Genomic DNA, 15,787 nt, shown 5'->3' on the forward strand with positions numbered 1-15,787 from the left:
GATCCCCGGGAGAAGTCAGCGAAGAGGGGGACCCCAGCTTCTCTGCGCATCTCAGCACCCAGTCTGCAGTCTTCTCTGTTCTGCCCCACCCAGGCCCTCTGACGGCCACCCCACAGCACTCTGAGGGCAGTGGCCCACTTGTCCCACTTGTCCCACCGAGGGGCGCATTGAGGCTGTCCGTCTCTCTGGCACACTGCTGGGTCCAGAATCACAACAGAAAATGTTCACTTCGCTAAAATCCAGTTAAATGTATCTTCAGGGCAGCATAAGGGGTGAAGGGAAAGGGGACTAGAGGTCCACGGTGAGCCACCAGGGACAAGAGACAGCTCCAACTTTGCCTGGGCACAGGTGGTGACCATGACCACCTGAACTCATAAACATAGGTCTGGTCAACCACAAACACAGGCAATGCCTGTCACCTGGCCCTCCAAGCCAGACATCCTTCAAAGGGAACACACAGGCACAAGGCCTTCGGAAAACACCCTAGGCACAGGTGACTGGAGCCCACTATACCCAGCGCCACTCCAGGAGCGAGTGTAGCAACAGTTTCGAGATGCAACAAAACACCACACTCAGAGATTTTAAGATTCTTTGAGCTTCTCTCTATCTGTTCAATTTTCTCTTGTGAATATACACATATATACACGTGTGTATATATATGCGTATTCATTTTGGTAACCAGAAAAAAACAAACATCAACAAAAAATCCCCACGTAGCTTGTGCACAAAAACATATCTTCCTGGGCTGCATCCCTCCCCCTCCCCCACCACCCCTCCCCTCGCCGCTGCACCCCTCCTCTGCGGCCCCTTCCCCTCCCAAGCCCCTGGCACAGGGGCTGAGACCGCCTCTTTGGCCCTTGGTTGCTGGTGCTGCTGCCTGATGGAGAATCTGAGAAAATAACCTTTCTGTGGCTGTTTTTCTTCTGACCTTTTCATCCCCAGTGAAGGCAGGCAGGTTGCATCCCTTTTCTGTCTTTGCCCCTCCCTCCACCCCTTTTGTTGGGTGCCGAGAGAGAGACACTCAGCTATTTCTAGTCATAAGGGTGTTTTTTACACATTTGTAAATCTTCACTTAGGGAAACGTTCCCTCCGCCTTTGTCTTTGTGGCCTTAATGGTAGCCATAAATTACAGCCTTCTTTTCTCTCCACTGCATCAGGCTTCATTGCTTTTGAAATGATCAAAGTTATTTTCTTTGAAAATCCAACTAGAAACTGCCCATTGTGTGGCACAGACCCCTTTAGCTCCAGTCAAAGCATATAAATACATAAAGCTGCCCGTTGACCGCTCCGGGAGCCTCCTCCAGCCCCTTGTGCCTGGTAAAGAAATAAGACATGCGCTTTTCTTTCCCTCCACCGTTTCCCCAAGTTTGTGTTTCAGTCAGAACACAAATTAATAATGATAAAACCCAGTACTTTTTTGCCCAAGGGAGTCTGTTTTTGTGATGTTTCCGGGAAAACTTCACTCTAGCGCAGATCTCAGAAAGTGTTCTGAATCCTATTTTGTTTGCCCCAAGTTCCACACAAATGTCCTTTGAGCTGGTTGGCTCCCAGACTCCTGGGCAACCTTTCTGACGCTTCAGATTAAAGTCAATATGGTTTACAACTGGGAATTTCCACAGGGGAAAGGCTCCAGGGGAAACGTGTGTTCAAATGTCGATGTTTTCAGCGTTCCGATGTTGGGAGGGACTTGGTGGGCCCTGCGCTAGCTGCTGTCTGCCCTCTGTTGTCCAGTTGAGGTCCCCACAAACCTCTCTGAAAGACCGCAGGCACTGTCCCCGGTCTGAGGGTGAGTCTCTCGCCCCCTCTCCCGCCCTGTCAGACTTGAGAGGCCATGAACCAGGCCTGAGGGGAGAGGCAGCCCGGCCAGCCCCGTCTCACTGGTGCGGGCTCTGGCTCCAGAAAGACTGTGGAAGGGGAGGCCCCTGGGCGCCCCGGCACTATGTCTGACTAGGTAAACTCTGTTCACCGGACACCTTTCAATGCCCATCTGTTCTGACTTCTCAGCAGCCTTTGGAAACTCTCCCTCCCCTGGGTTTTCGTCACAGCAGGTAAGCTCCTGGTTTTCCTCCTACCTCTCGGGAAATTCCTTCTCCATCAACTTCTTGGGATCCTTCTCTACCCTCTCCCTGATGGCTCACTCATTTCCTTGATTCCATAATAGAAATCTCCTGTTTGGATCTCTCCCGAGAGCTTCAGTCCCATGTAGCCAATCGCCTACTGGATACCACCATCTTGATCTCCCACAGGTCCCTCAGAGTCAAGATCTTCAAAACAGAGTTCATCTTCTTCCCCAAACCTGCTGCTTCCCAATTACTCTTAGAGAAGAGCACCACCATTCTGCCAACACCAACTTGGAGACCTGGCAGTCATCCTGGACTCCATTTTCTCCCTTCCCATGACATCAAAACAATCACACCGACTCTACCTTCTTACCAACTCTCAAAACTGTTCTCTTCCTCCACGCAGGTTGCCTGAGTTCAGGGCCCCATCACCCCTTACCCAGCCTATCGCTCCTCGTCTGTGGGTTCCTTACTGGTCTCCTTGTCTAGCACTTATCCCTCTTTAGTTTATCTTCCACAGTGGCTGCCAGAGTAAAAATAAATTTCATCATACCATTCCCAGTCTTCTTCAGCTTAAAGTCAAAACTCCCTTGATGCAACTGCTCTGGAGAACTGTGGGGCAGTATCTACTAAAGCAAAATGTGCCTACCCACTTCTAGGTATTTACCCAAGAGAAATGAGCGCATAAGTGCACCAAAAGACATGTACAAGAATGTTCCTTATAGCTGTATTTACACTAGCACAAAAATGGAAATAACCAAAATGTCCATCAACTAGAGAATACATAAACAAATTATGAAGTATTCATTCAATGGAATACTAAGGAGCAAGAAAATGTACAAACTCTGATACATGCAACAACATGGAGGCATCTCATGGTCATTATATTGAAAGAAGCCAGATACAAAAGGTACCTATTGTATAATTCCACTTCCATGAAGTTTAAGAACAGGCAGAACCAATTAATAGCAATAGAGGCCAGAATAGTAGTTCCCTCTGGGGATGGGTATTGACTGAAAGGAGCACGAAGGAACCTTTTGGGATGTTGGAAACGTTCTACATCTTGATCTGGGTGGTGATTATATGGATGTATACCTATGGAAAAATTTGTTGAGATGTTGGCTTAAACTTAACGCACTTGACTGTATGTGTTTTACCGCGATAAACAAGTTGAAACAAGAACTGCCAAAGACTTTTATGATCTGATCCCATTTTACCTTTCCCCCAAAAAGCAGTGAGGCCTGTGTGAAAGGACTAGAGTCTGCAGGTGAACAGGTCCTGAGAAGAACTAATGCAGAAAGGAAAACCCATCTTCTCTGGCACACATGTTAATTTCTCCTCCATGGCTGGCTTTCACATCTCCTGGAAAGCTTTTTCAATATGTCTTAGCTGCATATGAAGTAGTAAATTTTCCTGGTTGCTTACCCATTCCATCTCCCCCTTCCTCCATCCTAACAGGTGTTCACCCTGCACCCAGGCAGCCCACTTCCTAGGAGGGAAAGTGCTCCACCCTCAGCTTTAGGCTCTGGAGTTGGCTTAACAATCAATATCTTTCGTTACATTCCCCTTGCAATAGTCATTGATTCAGGGGTATGCATGTGACAGCACTCCCCTCAGAGTGAACCTCAGACACTTTGCTTGAAAGGCTGAAATAAAGGGTTCTTTTTTCTTTCTGTGATGTGGTTGTGGTGTGTGAGAAACCGTGATCTTGATACCAACCAGAAGAGGGTAAGCCAAGAGAAACACTGAGAAGCCAACCCAAAGGCACTCCCCCAATCAGGACCTCCAGTTACATGTGCCAGCACACTTCCTTATTGTTTGAATTGCTTTTTTTTAACTGAGTTTTTATCCATACTTTTTAAAATGTGGTAAAACATATGTAACATAACAATTACTCTTTTAACCATTTTTAAATGTACAGTTTAGTGGCATTAAGTACATTCACATTGTTGCACAACCATCACCACCATCTATCACCAGATCTTTTTTCATCTTGCAAAACTGATACTCTATAGCCGTTAAACAATAATTGCCCATTCTCCACCCTACCCCAGCTCCTGGCAACCACCATTCTACTTTCTATTTCTATGAATTTGACTACTCTAAGTACCTCATGTGAATGGAATCATACATATATATTCCATGTAGCATAATGTCTTCAAAGTTCATCCATATTGTAGCATGTGTCAGAAATTCCTTCCTTGTTAAGGCTGAATAATATTCTATTGTATATGTATACCACATTTTGTTTATCCATTCATCTGTCAATGGACACTTGGGTTGCGTTCACCTTTTGACTATCGTGAGTAATATTGCTGTGAATATGGATGTACAAATATTTATTTGTGTCCCTGCTTTCAATTCTTTTGAGTATATACCCAGAAGTGGAATTGCTAGAACATATGGTAATTCTATTTTTAATTGCAGAACTGCAGTACTGTTTACCATAGCAGCTGCACCATTTTACATTCCCACCAGCAATGCACAAGTGTTCCAATTTCTCCACATCCTCACCAACACTTACTTTTTGCTTTGGGTTGTTATTGTTTTGTTTTGTTAATAACAGCCATCCTAAAGGATGTGAAGTGGTATCTCATTATGGTTTTGTGAATTTGGCTTTCTGTTATTCACAGCCAAAAACATTCCTATTTAGTTCCACTTAATCCTCCATTAGGAAACTTTGGCTGGATCTTCTGAGTAAGGTGGGAGAAAGATAGTTGGGTGGGGTTGAATCCTCTCAGGAGCCTAAATAATAAATGATTATTTTACTCACAAAGCTGATTCCATCTTGATGTAAACGCCAGAACTCCATTTATTTCTTCAATGGTTCTAAAAATTGCACCAACATTCTCTTTTACTTACAGAGGGTTAAAAATCCTTCCAATAGGGGCCAGCCCGGTGGCACAGCGGTTTAGTTTGCTCATTCCACTTCTCAGTGGCCTGGGGTTTGCCAGTTCAGATCCCGGGTGCGGACATGGCACCACTTGGCAAAAGCCATGCTGTGGTAGGTGTCCCATGTATAAAGTAGAGGAAGATGGGCATGGATGTTAGCTCAGGGCCAGTCTTCCTCAGCAAAAAGAGGAGGATTGGCAGTAGTTAGCTCAGGAGTAATCTTCCTCAAAAAAAAAAGTCCTTCCAATATATATTTACTTAACAATGATAATAGGAGAGTGATGTCAGCATCACGGTGGAGTGAGCTGTTCCCTTAGCCTCTACCCTCAAAGATACAACAAAAAGAATGTTCATAAACCAACAGAGGACATTCACACAACACAATAGACACCTGAGAGATCCAGGCAGTCACATGTCTGAAGGTAGAGGTGCTGGACCCCCTGGGAGGCAGTGGAAGGAAGTAAGGGGATCTCTCTCCCTCCTGAACAGCAGCGATCTAGGGCATACGACCTCGTGTGGTGGTGTGCGACTCTGAGAGGAGAGGGGAGAAAGGGCAGCCCTCTGTGGGAATGCCTTCACTCTTGGAATTGCCTCTCAGTCCATAGGAATGCTCCACACCAAGCAGACTAAGCAATCACAGGGGCATCCACACCAAGCCAAGCAGCCCAGGAGAGCAGACAAGTGCAGAGTGGGGACACTGGGGATAATGTGAGCAAATGAAAGTGCCCCTCCTCCTCCCGGCATACCAGCTCAGCTGGTTGGCCAGAGCAGGGGACCCTCACCAGAGCACCTGTGTGTGTCTATGTCTGTAAAGCAGCAGCAGCCAGCGGGCAAAAGCAGATGGATCTGCCAGGGATCACAGTGGGCTCAGAATACACAGTTCCAGCCCCCGCCCCCCTCATTGGCAGCAGGTGGAATCTGCGACCAGATACTTCCACTATATGACAGCACAAGTCCATCCCATCAAATAGTATGAACAGGTATATTAACACTCCAGACCAGAAGCAAAATGACAAGTACCCAGAAATCAATCCTGAAGTCACAGAAATTCAATCTAAATGACAGAGAATTCAAAATAGTTATTGTAAAGAAACTCAACAAGTTACAAGGTAACTCAGAAAGACAGTTCAGTGAGCTTGGGAATAAAATTAATGAACAGAGGGAATTCTTCACAAAAGAGATTGAAACTGTTCAAAGAACCAACAGAAATGTTGGAGATGAAAACACAATGAAAGAAATGAAAAATCTGGAGTCCTTAAATAACAGAGCTGATATTATGGAGGACAGAATTAGTAATTTAGAGGACAGAAATGTAGAAATGCTTCAGATGGAGGAGGAAAGAGAACTAAGACTAAAAAGAAATGAAGAAATTCTCTGAGAAATATCTGACTCAATTAGGAAATGCAACATAAGGATTACAGATATTCCAGATGGAGAAGAGAAGGAGAAAGGAATAGAAAGCTTGTTCAAATAAATAATAGCTGAGAACTTTCCACACCTGGGGTACGAGCTGGAATTACATGTAAATGAAGCTAACAGAACTACTAACTACATCAATGTAAAAAGACCTTCTCCAAGGCAAATAGTAGTAAAACTGGCAAAAGTCAATGACAAATAAAAAACATTAAGGGCAGCAAGGCAGAAGAAAACAACCTACAAAGGAACCCCTATCAGGTTTTCAGCAGATTTCTCAGCATAAACTTTACAAGCTGGGAGAGATTGGAATGATATATTCAAACTTCTGAAAGACAAAAACTTTCAGCCAAGAATACTCTATCCAGTGAAAATATCCTTCGGATATGATGGAGAAATAAAAACTTTCCTAGATAAACAAAAGCTGAGGGAGTTCATCGCCACAAGACCCCACACACAGGAGGTGATCAAGAAGGTCCTCATACCTAAAAGAAAAAAAAAAAAGAAAGAAAGAGTTTACAAAGCCTTGAGCAAGGAGATGAACAGAAGACAAAATCAGAAAATGGCAGCTCTCTATTAGAACGGGTTAGCAAACACAATTATAACACTAAACATAAAGGGAAGGAAAGCATAAAAATAACTATAACCATGTCATTTTCATCACAAACTCACAACACAAAACAGAATAAGTTGTGACGACAATAACTTAGATGGGGAAGAGAAAAGGGATGGAACCTGCTTAGACTAAGGAAATAAGAGGCTTTCAGAAAATGGACTATCTCATCTATGAGATCTGTTATACAAACCTCATAGTAACCACTAAAAAAAATCAGAACAGAGACACAAATGATAAAGAGAAAACCAAGAAAAGCACCATACTGAATTGGCAGTCAGAAACACACAGGACGAGGAATGAAGGAAATACAGAACAACTGGAAAACAAGTGGTAAAATGGCAGTATTTAGCCCTCATATACCAATAATCACTCTAAAGGTAAATGTATTGAATTCTCCAATTAAAAGACATAGAGTGGCTGGATGGATTAAAAAACCTGACCCAATAACATGCTGCCCCCAGGAAACTCATCTCAGCTCTAAAGACAAACACAGGCTCAGAGTAAAGGGATGAAAGACAATACTCCAAACTAACAGTAAACAAAAGAAAGCAGGTGTTGCCATACTTACATCAGGCAAAATAGACTTCAAGATAAAAAAGGCAATGAGAGACAAAGAGGGGCAGTATATAATGATAAAAGGGAAACTCCACCAAGAGGACATAACATTTATAAACATATATGCACCTAACACAGGAGCACCAAAGTACATAAAGCAACTATTAACAGACCTAATAAAAGGAGAAATTAACAGCAACACAATAATAGTAGGGGACCTTAACACTCCACCTACATCAATGGATAGATCATCCAGACAGACAGTCAACAAGGAAATAGTGGAATTAAACAAAAATCTAGACCAGATGAACTTAATGATACATATAGAACATTCCATCCAAAAACAGCAAAATACACATTCTTCTCAAATGCACATGGAACATTCTCAAAGATAGACCATAATGCTGGGAAACAAGGCAAGCCTCAATAAATTTAAGAAGATTGAAATCATATCAAGCGTCTTTTCCAACTATAATTCCATGAAACTAGAAATCAACTTCAAAAAGAAAAGCTGGGAAAGTGACAAATATGTAGAGACTGAACAACCAATGGATCAATGAAGAAACTAAGGGAGACAAAAAAAAATCAGGAGACACATGAAAATGAAAATAAACCATATCAATTCATATGGGATGCAGCAAAAGTGGTCCTAAGAGGGAAATTCACAGCAAGACAGGCCCACCTTATCAACCAAGAAAAATTTCAAATAAGCAATCTTAAACTACACCTAACAGAACTAGAAAAAAGAAAACAAACAATGCCCAAAGTCAGCAGACGGAGGGAAATAATAAATATTACAGAAATATATGAAATTGAAACAAACAAAAAAAAAACAGTAAAAAGGATAAATGAAACTAAGAGCTGATTCTTTGAGAAGACAAACAAAATTGACAAACCCTTAGCCAGACTCACTAAGAAAAAAAGAGAGGAATCTCAAATAAAATTAGAAATGATAGAGGAGAAATTACAGTGGATACCACGGAAACACAAAGGATTGTAAGAGAATACTATGAAAAACTATATGCCAACAAATTGGACAATCTAGAAGAAACGGATAAATTCTTAGACTAATAGAACCTCCCCAGACTGAAATCAAGAAGAAATAGAGAATCTGAATAGACCAACCATGAGTAAAGAGATTGAAACAACAATCAAAAATTTCCCAAAAAATGAAAGTCCAGGACCAGACGGCTTGTCTGGAGAATTCGTTCAAACATTCAAAGAAGATCTAATACCTATCCTTCTCAAACTGTTTCAAAATATTGAAGCAGCTGGAACACTTCCTAACACATTCTACAAGGCCAACATCACCCTGATCCCAAAGCCAGACAAGAACAACAAAAAGAAGGAAAATTACAGGCCAATATCACTGATGAACACAGATGCAAAAATCCTCAATAAGGGCCAGCCCTGTGGCTGAATGGTTAAAGTTTTGCAAGCTCCACTTTCGTGACTGGGGTTCGCGAGTTTGGATCCCGAGCATGGACCAGCTCCACTCATCAGCCATGCTGTGGAGGCATCCCACATACAAAATAGAGGAAGACTGGCACAGATGTTAGCTCAAGGCTAATCTTCCCTGAGCGAAAAAAAAGGGGAGATTGGCAACAGATGTTAGCTCAGTGCAAATCTTCCTCACAAAAAAGTACAAAAAACAAACCTCAACAAAATATTGACAAACCAAATATAGCAATACATTAAAAGGATCATGCAACATGATCAGGTGGGATTTATGTGAGGGATGGTTCAACATCCTCAAATCAATCAATGTGATAAACCACATTAACAAATGGAGGAATGAAAACCACATGATCATCTCAAGAGACACACAGAAAGCATTTGACAAGATCCAACATCCATTTATGATAAAAAAAAAAAAACTCTCAATAAAATGGGTATAAAAGGAAAGTACCTTAACATAATAAAGTTCATATATGACAAACCCACAGTCAACCTCATATTCAATGGGGAAAAATTGAAAGCCATCCCTCTGAGAACATGAACAAGACAACAGTGCCCACTCTTGCCGCTCTTGTTTAACATAATACTGGAGGTTTTGGCCAGAGCAATTAGTCAAGAAAACGAAACAAAAGGAATCCAAATTGGTGAGGAAGAAGTGAAACTCTCACTGTTTGCAGACAACATGATTTTATATATGGAAAATACTAAAGAATACATCAGAAAACTATTAGAAATAACCAACAACTATGGCAAAGGTGTAGGGTACAAAATCAACTTACAAAAAGCAGTTGCATTTTTATACTCTAACAGAGCTAAGAGAAAGAGAACTCAATAATACAATCCCATTTACAATCACAACAAACAGAATAAAATATCTAGGAATAAATTTAACCAAGGAGGTGAAAGACCTATACAATGAAAACTATAAGACATACTGAAAGAAACCAATGATGACATAAAGAAATGGAATGATATTTCATGAACATAGATTGGAAGAATAAACATAGTTAAAATGTCCATACTACCTAAAGTACTCTGCAGATTCAATGCAATCTTACTCAGAATCCCAATGACATTCTTCATGGAAATAGAACAAAGAATCCTAAAATTTATATGGGGCAACAAAAGACCCTGAATAACTAAACCAATCCTGAGAAAAAAGAACAAAGCTGGAGGCATCATAATCCCTGACTTCAAAATGTAACACAAAGCCATAGTAATCAAAACAGCATGGTACTGGTACAAAAACAGACACACACAGATCAATGGAACAGAATTGAAAGCCCAGAAACAGAACTACACATCTACGGACAGCTAATCTTCGACAAAGGTGCCAAGAACATACAATGGAGAAAGGAAAGTCACGTCAATAAACAGTGTTGGGGAAACTGGACAGCCACATGCAAAAGAATGAAAGTAGACCATTATATTTCACCATAGACAAAAATTAACTCAAAATGGATTAAAGACTCGAAGGTAAGAGCTGAAACCATAAAACTCCTAGAAAAAAATAAAAGCAGTACACTCTTTGACATGGGTCTTAGAAGTGTCTTTTGAATGCCATGTCTACTTGGGCAAGGGAAACAAAAGAAAAAATAAACAAATGGGACTACATCAGTCTAAAGAGCTTCTGCAAGGCAAAGGAAACCAGGAACAAAACAAAAAGACAACCCACCAACTGGGAGAAAATATTTGCAAATCATATATCTGGCAAGCTGTTAATCTCCAAAATGTATAAAGAACTCATACAACTCAACAACAAAAAAACAAACAACCTGATCGAAAAATGGGCAGAGGATATGGACAGACATTTTTCCAAAGAAGATATACAGATGCCCAACAGACACACGAAAAGATGTTCAACGTCACTAATCATTAGGGAAATGCAAATCAAAACTGTAATGAGATTTCACCTTACACCTGTTAGAATGGCCATAATCATCTGAACAAAAAACAGGAAGTTGGAGAGGTTGTGGTGAAAAGGGAAACTCTCATACGCTGCTGGTGGGAGTGCAAACTGGTGCAGCCACTGTGGAAAACAGTATGGAGATTTCTCAAAAAATTAAAAATAGAAATACCGTAAGACCCAGCTATCCCACTACTGGGTATTTATCCAAAGAACTTGAAATCAGCAATTCAAGGAGACTTACGCACCCCTGTGTTCATTGCAGCATTATTCACAATAGCCAAGATGTGGAAGCAACCCAAGTACACAAGAACTGATGACTGCATAAAGAAGCTGTGGGATATACATACAACGGATACTCAACCATATACAATACTACTCAACCATAAAAAAGACGAAATCGTCCCAGTCGCAACAACATGGATGGACCTTGAGGGTATGATGTTAAATGAAATAAGCCAGATAGAGAAAGACAAACACCATATGATTTCACTCATATGTGGAAGATAAACAAACATATGAACAAAGAGAACAGATTAGTGGTTACCAGAGAGGGAGGGAGTTTGGGGGTGGGCATAAGGAGTTAAAGGGCATATATACAGGGTAACTGACAAATAATATTGTACAACTGAAATTTCACAACACTATATTATGACATCAATAAAATAAAAAATCTAAAAAAAAATAATAGTTAACATTTGAGTGAATACTAAATATCAGACACTATTCTAAGTACTTCATGTGCATTAGCTCATTTAACCCTCATAGAAATTCTGAGAAGCAGATGACATCAGTATCCTTATTTTATAGATGTAGAAACTGAAGTGCAGAGCAGTTAAGTAACTTGCTAGGAGGTGGCAGACCAGGACTCAGTGCCAAGATGTCTGGCATCAGATCCTCCTTCTTAACCCCTGCTCCACACAGCCTGTGCGTGTGCCAGGCACAGTGCTAGGCATTATGGGAGATACAGAGATGAATTAGAGGCAAATCCCATCCTCAAAGAGCTTACAGGCCAACAGAAAGGAGACATAATGAATATTCATCCTCAACAGCTCTTCCAGAGTATAAATATTATCATTCTTGTCTAAAAACGTTTGGATGCTCCCCCACCTGCATTACCTGTACTGTAGGCCAACCTCACAGACAAGACCAACTACATAATTGGCAGGGCCCAGGGCAAAATTAAAATGTAGGGCCCCTTATTCAAAAAGCAAGGGAAAAGTTCCATCAAAGTTACTAAAAATAGTTTTTTCCTTTATAAATATTTTATTACTTGTAAAACATAATAGGAATAATAGTGATATATGAGTAACAATATAAACTGCAAAAAGATAATATTTTAGCACCATAATTTTATATAATGCAATAAATAATAATACTTTATTAATGTGATATCTTGATTGACCATAAGATTGTTTCCTGGCTCATTTTTCTGCAAATTCATTTATTAGGTCATCAAATTTATACTTTTAGGATCTTCATTTTCAATCAATATAACTGAAGGAATGTCCATTGTTCTTGGCAAGTGAAAGGTCACAGATAATTTTGGATAATTTTTAATTTTGAGAAGGATCTTTCTTTCTGCTACAGCTATTATTGGATCTAAGAGTATTTTCTAGGCTGCAACACACTGGAATAAATTTTTGATAAATTATTTTGAAATATAAATTTTAGTACTTCTAGACCTGATAATTCTTATGGAACAACTTTTCTAAAAAGATTTAACTCTTCATACAAATCACTTTTGGATAAATCCAACTTTAATTTAAAATGTAAATTTATACAATGGCATTTCAATGTTTTCTTTGACATTTCCTGTAATTTGTCGAGGTCATATAAGCAACCAAAAATGGCTTCATGGTGTGTACATAATTCAAAACACCTGTTTATGTATTCATCGCTGTATCTTCAATTACAATGATCAAATTCAATTATCTTAATAATTGGTTAACCTGAAGCTTCATGTGAAAATAGTGTTCTTTTCCATCTAATGGAATGACTTTTATGTTTAGTTTCTCTTTCTAAGCCTGTGGATATTTGTTTCGCAATGTTGCAGCAGTTTTAAAAAACAGAGATTCTAAATTCTTCAAAGAGTTTTTCTAACTCCCTGCTATGCTTGATTACAATGTGCGCGTGTTTGCTTTTATTTTGTAATGATTTATTGACAAAGTTTACTGCCTGAGGGTCGGCAATTCCTGTCCCAGGGCTCAGGCCGGAGTTAATATTTATGCAGACGGCAGAGGAATGGGCTCTGGGGGTGGATGGGTCGCCATGAGTCTCAAAGCTGCCTCCGTGCAGAGAATCTCCTTTCTTCTGAAGAGCCTCTGCTGCCAGTCTGGCCCCTGTGTTAGGATCTGAGCTAATTTTATGATTCTCATAGTAGGCAAATCGTAGATACTACCCAAAGAAATGGAGGGTGAAGGACATCATAGAAGGTTATAATTATAAAGGCAGCTACAAAAAGAAAAATCCAAGATTTCTAAATACCAAAAGAGCCATGCACACAAAACTGGCCTCGGAAGAGAGAGAAATGATGGAGACCCATTTGTATGGAAGAAATAATAAAGCTTGTCCAGGAGCCTCCTGAAAAAGCAGGAGGCCCCACTAATTTCACAGGAAAAATTCTAACAAACTTTTAAAGAGCAGGTAACTCCAAAGTTTTTTAAATTGTTCCAGAACCTAGAAAAAATGTTCAAATTCTATGAAGCAAGTATACCGTTAATACCAAAACTTGGTAATATTGTACACAAAAAAAGTAAACTATACATCAATATCACTTATGACCATCAATAAAAAACCTTAAACAGGGGCTGGCCCAGTGGCCGAGTGGTTAAGTTTGCGCGCTCTGCTGCAAGTGGCCCAGTGTTTCGTTAGTTCGAATCCTGGGCGCGGACATGGCACCACTCATCAAACCACGCTGAGGCAGCGTCCCACATGCCACAACTAGAAGGACCCACAACGAAGAATATACAACTATGTACTGGGGGGCTTTGGGAAGAAAAAGGAAAAAAATAAAGTCTTAAAAAAAAAAAAAAAACCTTAAACAAAAAAACTAGCAGTCAGAATTCAGAACCATAATTAAGTGGGATATATTTCAGGATGCGAGGATAGTTTAATATTACGAAATCTAATTACATAATTAATCATAATAAGTAGATTTGAGGAAGAAAATCATATGATCACCTCCATAGATGCTAAAGGACATTTTAAACAATAAGTATTCTTGATTAAAACATTCTATAAAATAGGGATAAATCCGTTAAAGTGAAAAAAAATCTATCTCAATCCAAAGCCACATCAAACTTGATGGGGAAACATTAGGAGCATTTCCACTAAACTCTGAAACAAGACAAAGATGATCACTCCAATATTATTTAACACTTCACAGGAGATAGTAGTCAAATTAAGTAGACAAAAATAAATTAGAGGTATAAAAATTGGAAGACAGGGAATATTGGAGGTGATTTAATTGTATATCTAGAAAACCCAAGAAAATCAACGGAAAAACTACCACAAGCAATAAGAAAATACAGCAAACTAGTAGGCAACAAAACTAATATACAGAAATCAAGTGTTCTCAATATAAATGATGGGATGGAAGAAAAGACCCTATTTATGATAGCAACAACAAAAAAATCAATACCTGGGAATAAATATAGCAGAAAATAGTCAAGGCCTGTGAGAAGAAAAAAGTTTTAACCCTAGTAAACACTACCCAAAAGAAAACTTGAACAGGTGGAAATGTAATATGCCCTTGGGTAGGAATACTCAAAATCATAAAGATGTCAGCTCTCCACAGCTTAATTTAAAATTTTAATGTGATCCAACGGGCTTTCTTTTTTTGTTTTACTAGATAAATTGATTCTAAAGTTTATGTAGAAAAAGAAAGGAGCAAGAATAGTGTGGGAAAAAAAGAGCAATGGTGGGGGAGACGGATCAACATTACTAGATGTTAATAGCTATTACGAAGCCTCGGTAATCAGAACAGAGTAATGCTGGCATATACCTAGACAGATGCACTAATATCCAGAAATAGCCACGAAAACATACTTAGATACAATATAATAAAGCTGATATGTCAAGTCATTGGAGAAAATATAGACCATTACATAAATTGTACTGGGACAAATGAGTAGCCACCTAGATAAACATGAAGTTAAATTCATTCCTCATGCCTCAATGAGTTAACTTCAATTGGATAAGACATTTAACTTTTTTTTAAAACCTCAAAAATACTGAAAGAAAAATGGGAAAATACTTTTCATCTGTATTGTGGGAAGTCTATCACCCAAAATCCAGAAGCCATAAAATATTAATAAGTTCAACCATACCAAAAAAAACCCCCTCTGATGTTTAAAAGACATTATAAAGTCAAAGAATAAATAATAAACTGGGAAAAATATTTTCATATAAGATCACAAAGGAGTAATCTCCATCATATGTAAAGAGCCACTAAATGTCAATAAGTAAAGACCAATAAGCCAATAGAAAATGGGCAAAGGACATGAATTAAAATAAATATAAATGAAACTTCAACATATGAAGCAAAAAAACATCCAAAGTTTGATAACACAGTTCTTATGGCAAGGCTAGGGAAACAGGCATTTCAAACATTAATGATAGGAGTGTATATTGACATAAGTTCTACAAAAATCAATCTTAAGATATCTATTTAAATTACATAAATATATATATATTTAATACAGATTGACTTTCACATGTGCAAAATAGCATATGTACAAAGCTATTCATCACAGCATTGTTTGTAGCAGCAAAAGATTAGAAACAACTCAGCCATCAATAGGGGGCTGGAAAATATAAATCATGTGACATCCACAAAATGGAATACTACACAGCTGGAAAAAGGAATGGGGAAGCTCTATATGT

The 15,787-nt window shown here is 39.4% G+C and overlaps 1 protein-coding gene across 1 annotated transcript in view; it reads right to left on the reverse strand.

The window, feature by feature from the left end:
• Positions 1-15,787, reverse strand: part of SCUBE2 (signal peptide, CUB domain and EGF like domain containing 2) — a 95,285-nt gene that overhangs the window by 66,138 nt on the left and 13,360 nt on the right. The window lies entirely within an intron of this gene.

This window comes from Equus przewalskii, chromosome 6 (assembly GCF_037783145.1).
Source record: "Equus przewalskii isolate Varuska chromosome 6, EquPr2, whole genome shotgun sequence".
Classification (NCBI taxonomy): Eukaryota; Metazoa; Chordata; class Mammalia; order Perissodactyla; family Equidae; genus Equus; species Equus przewalskii.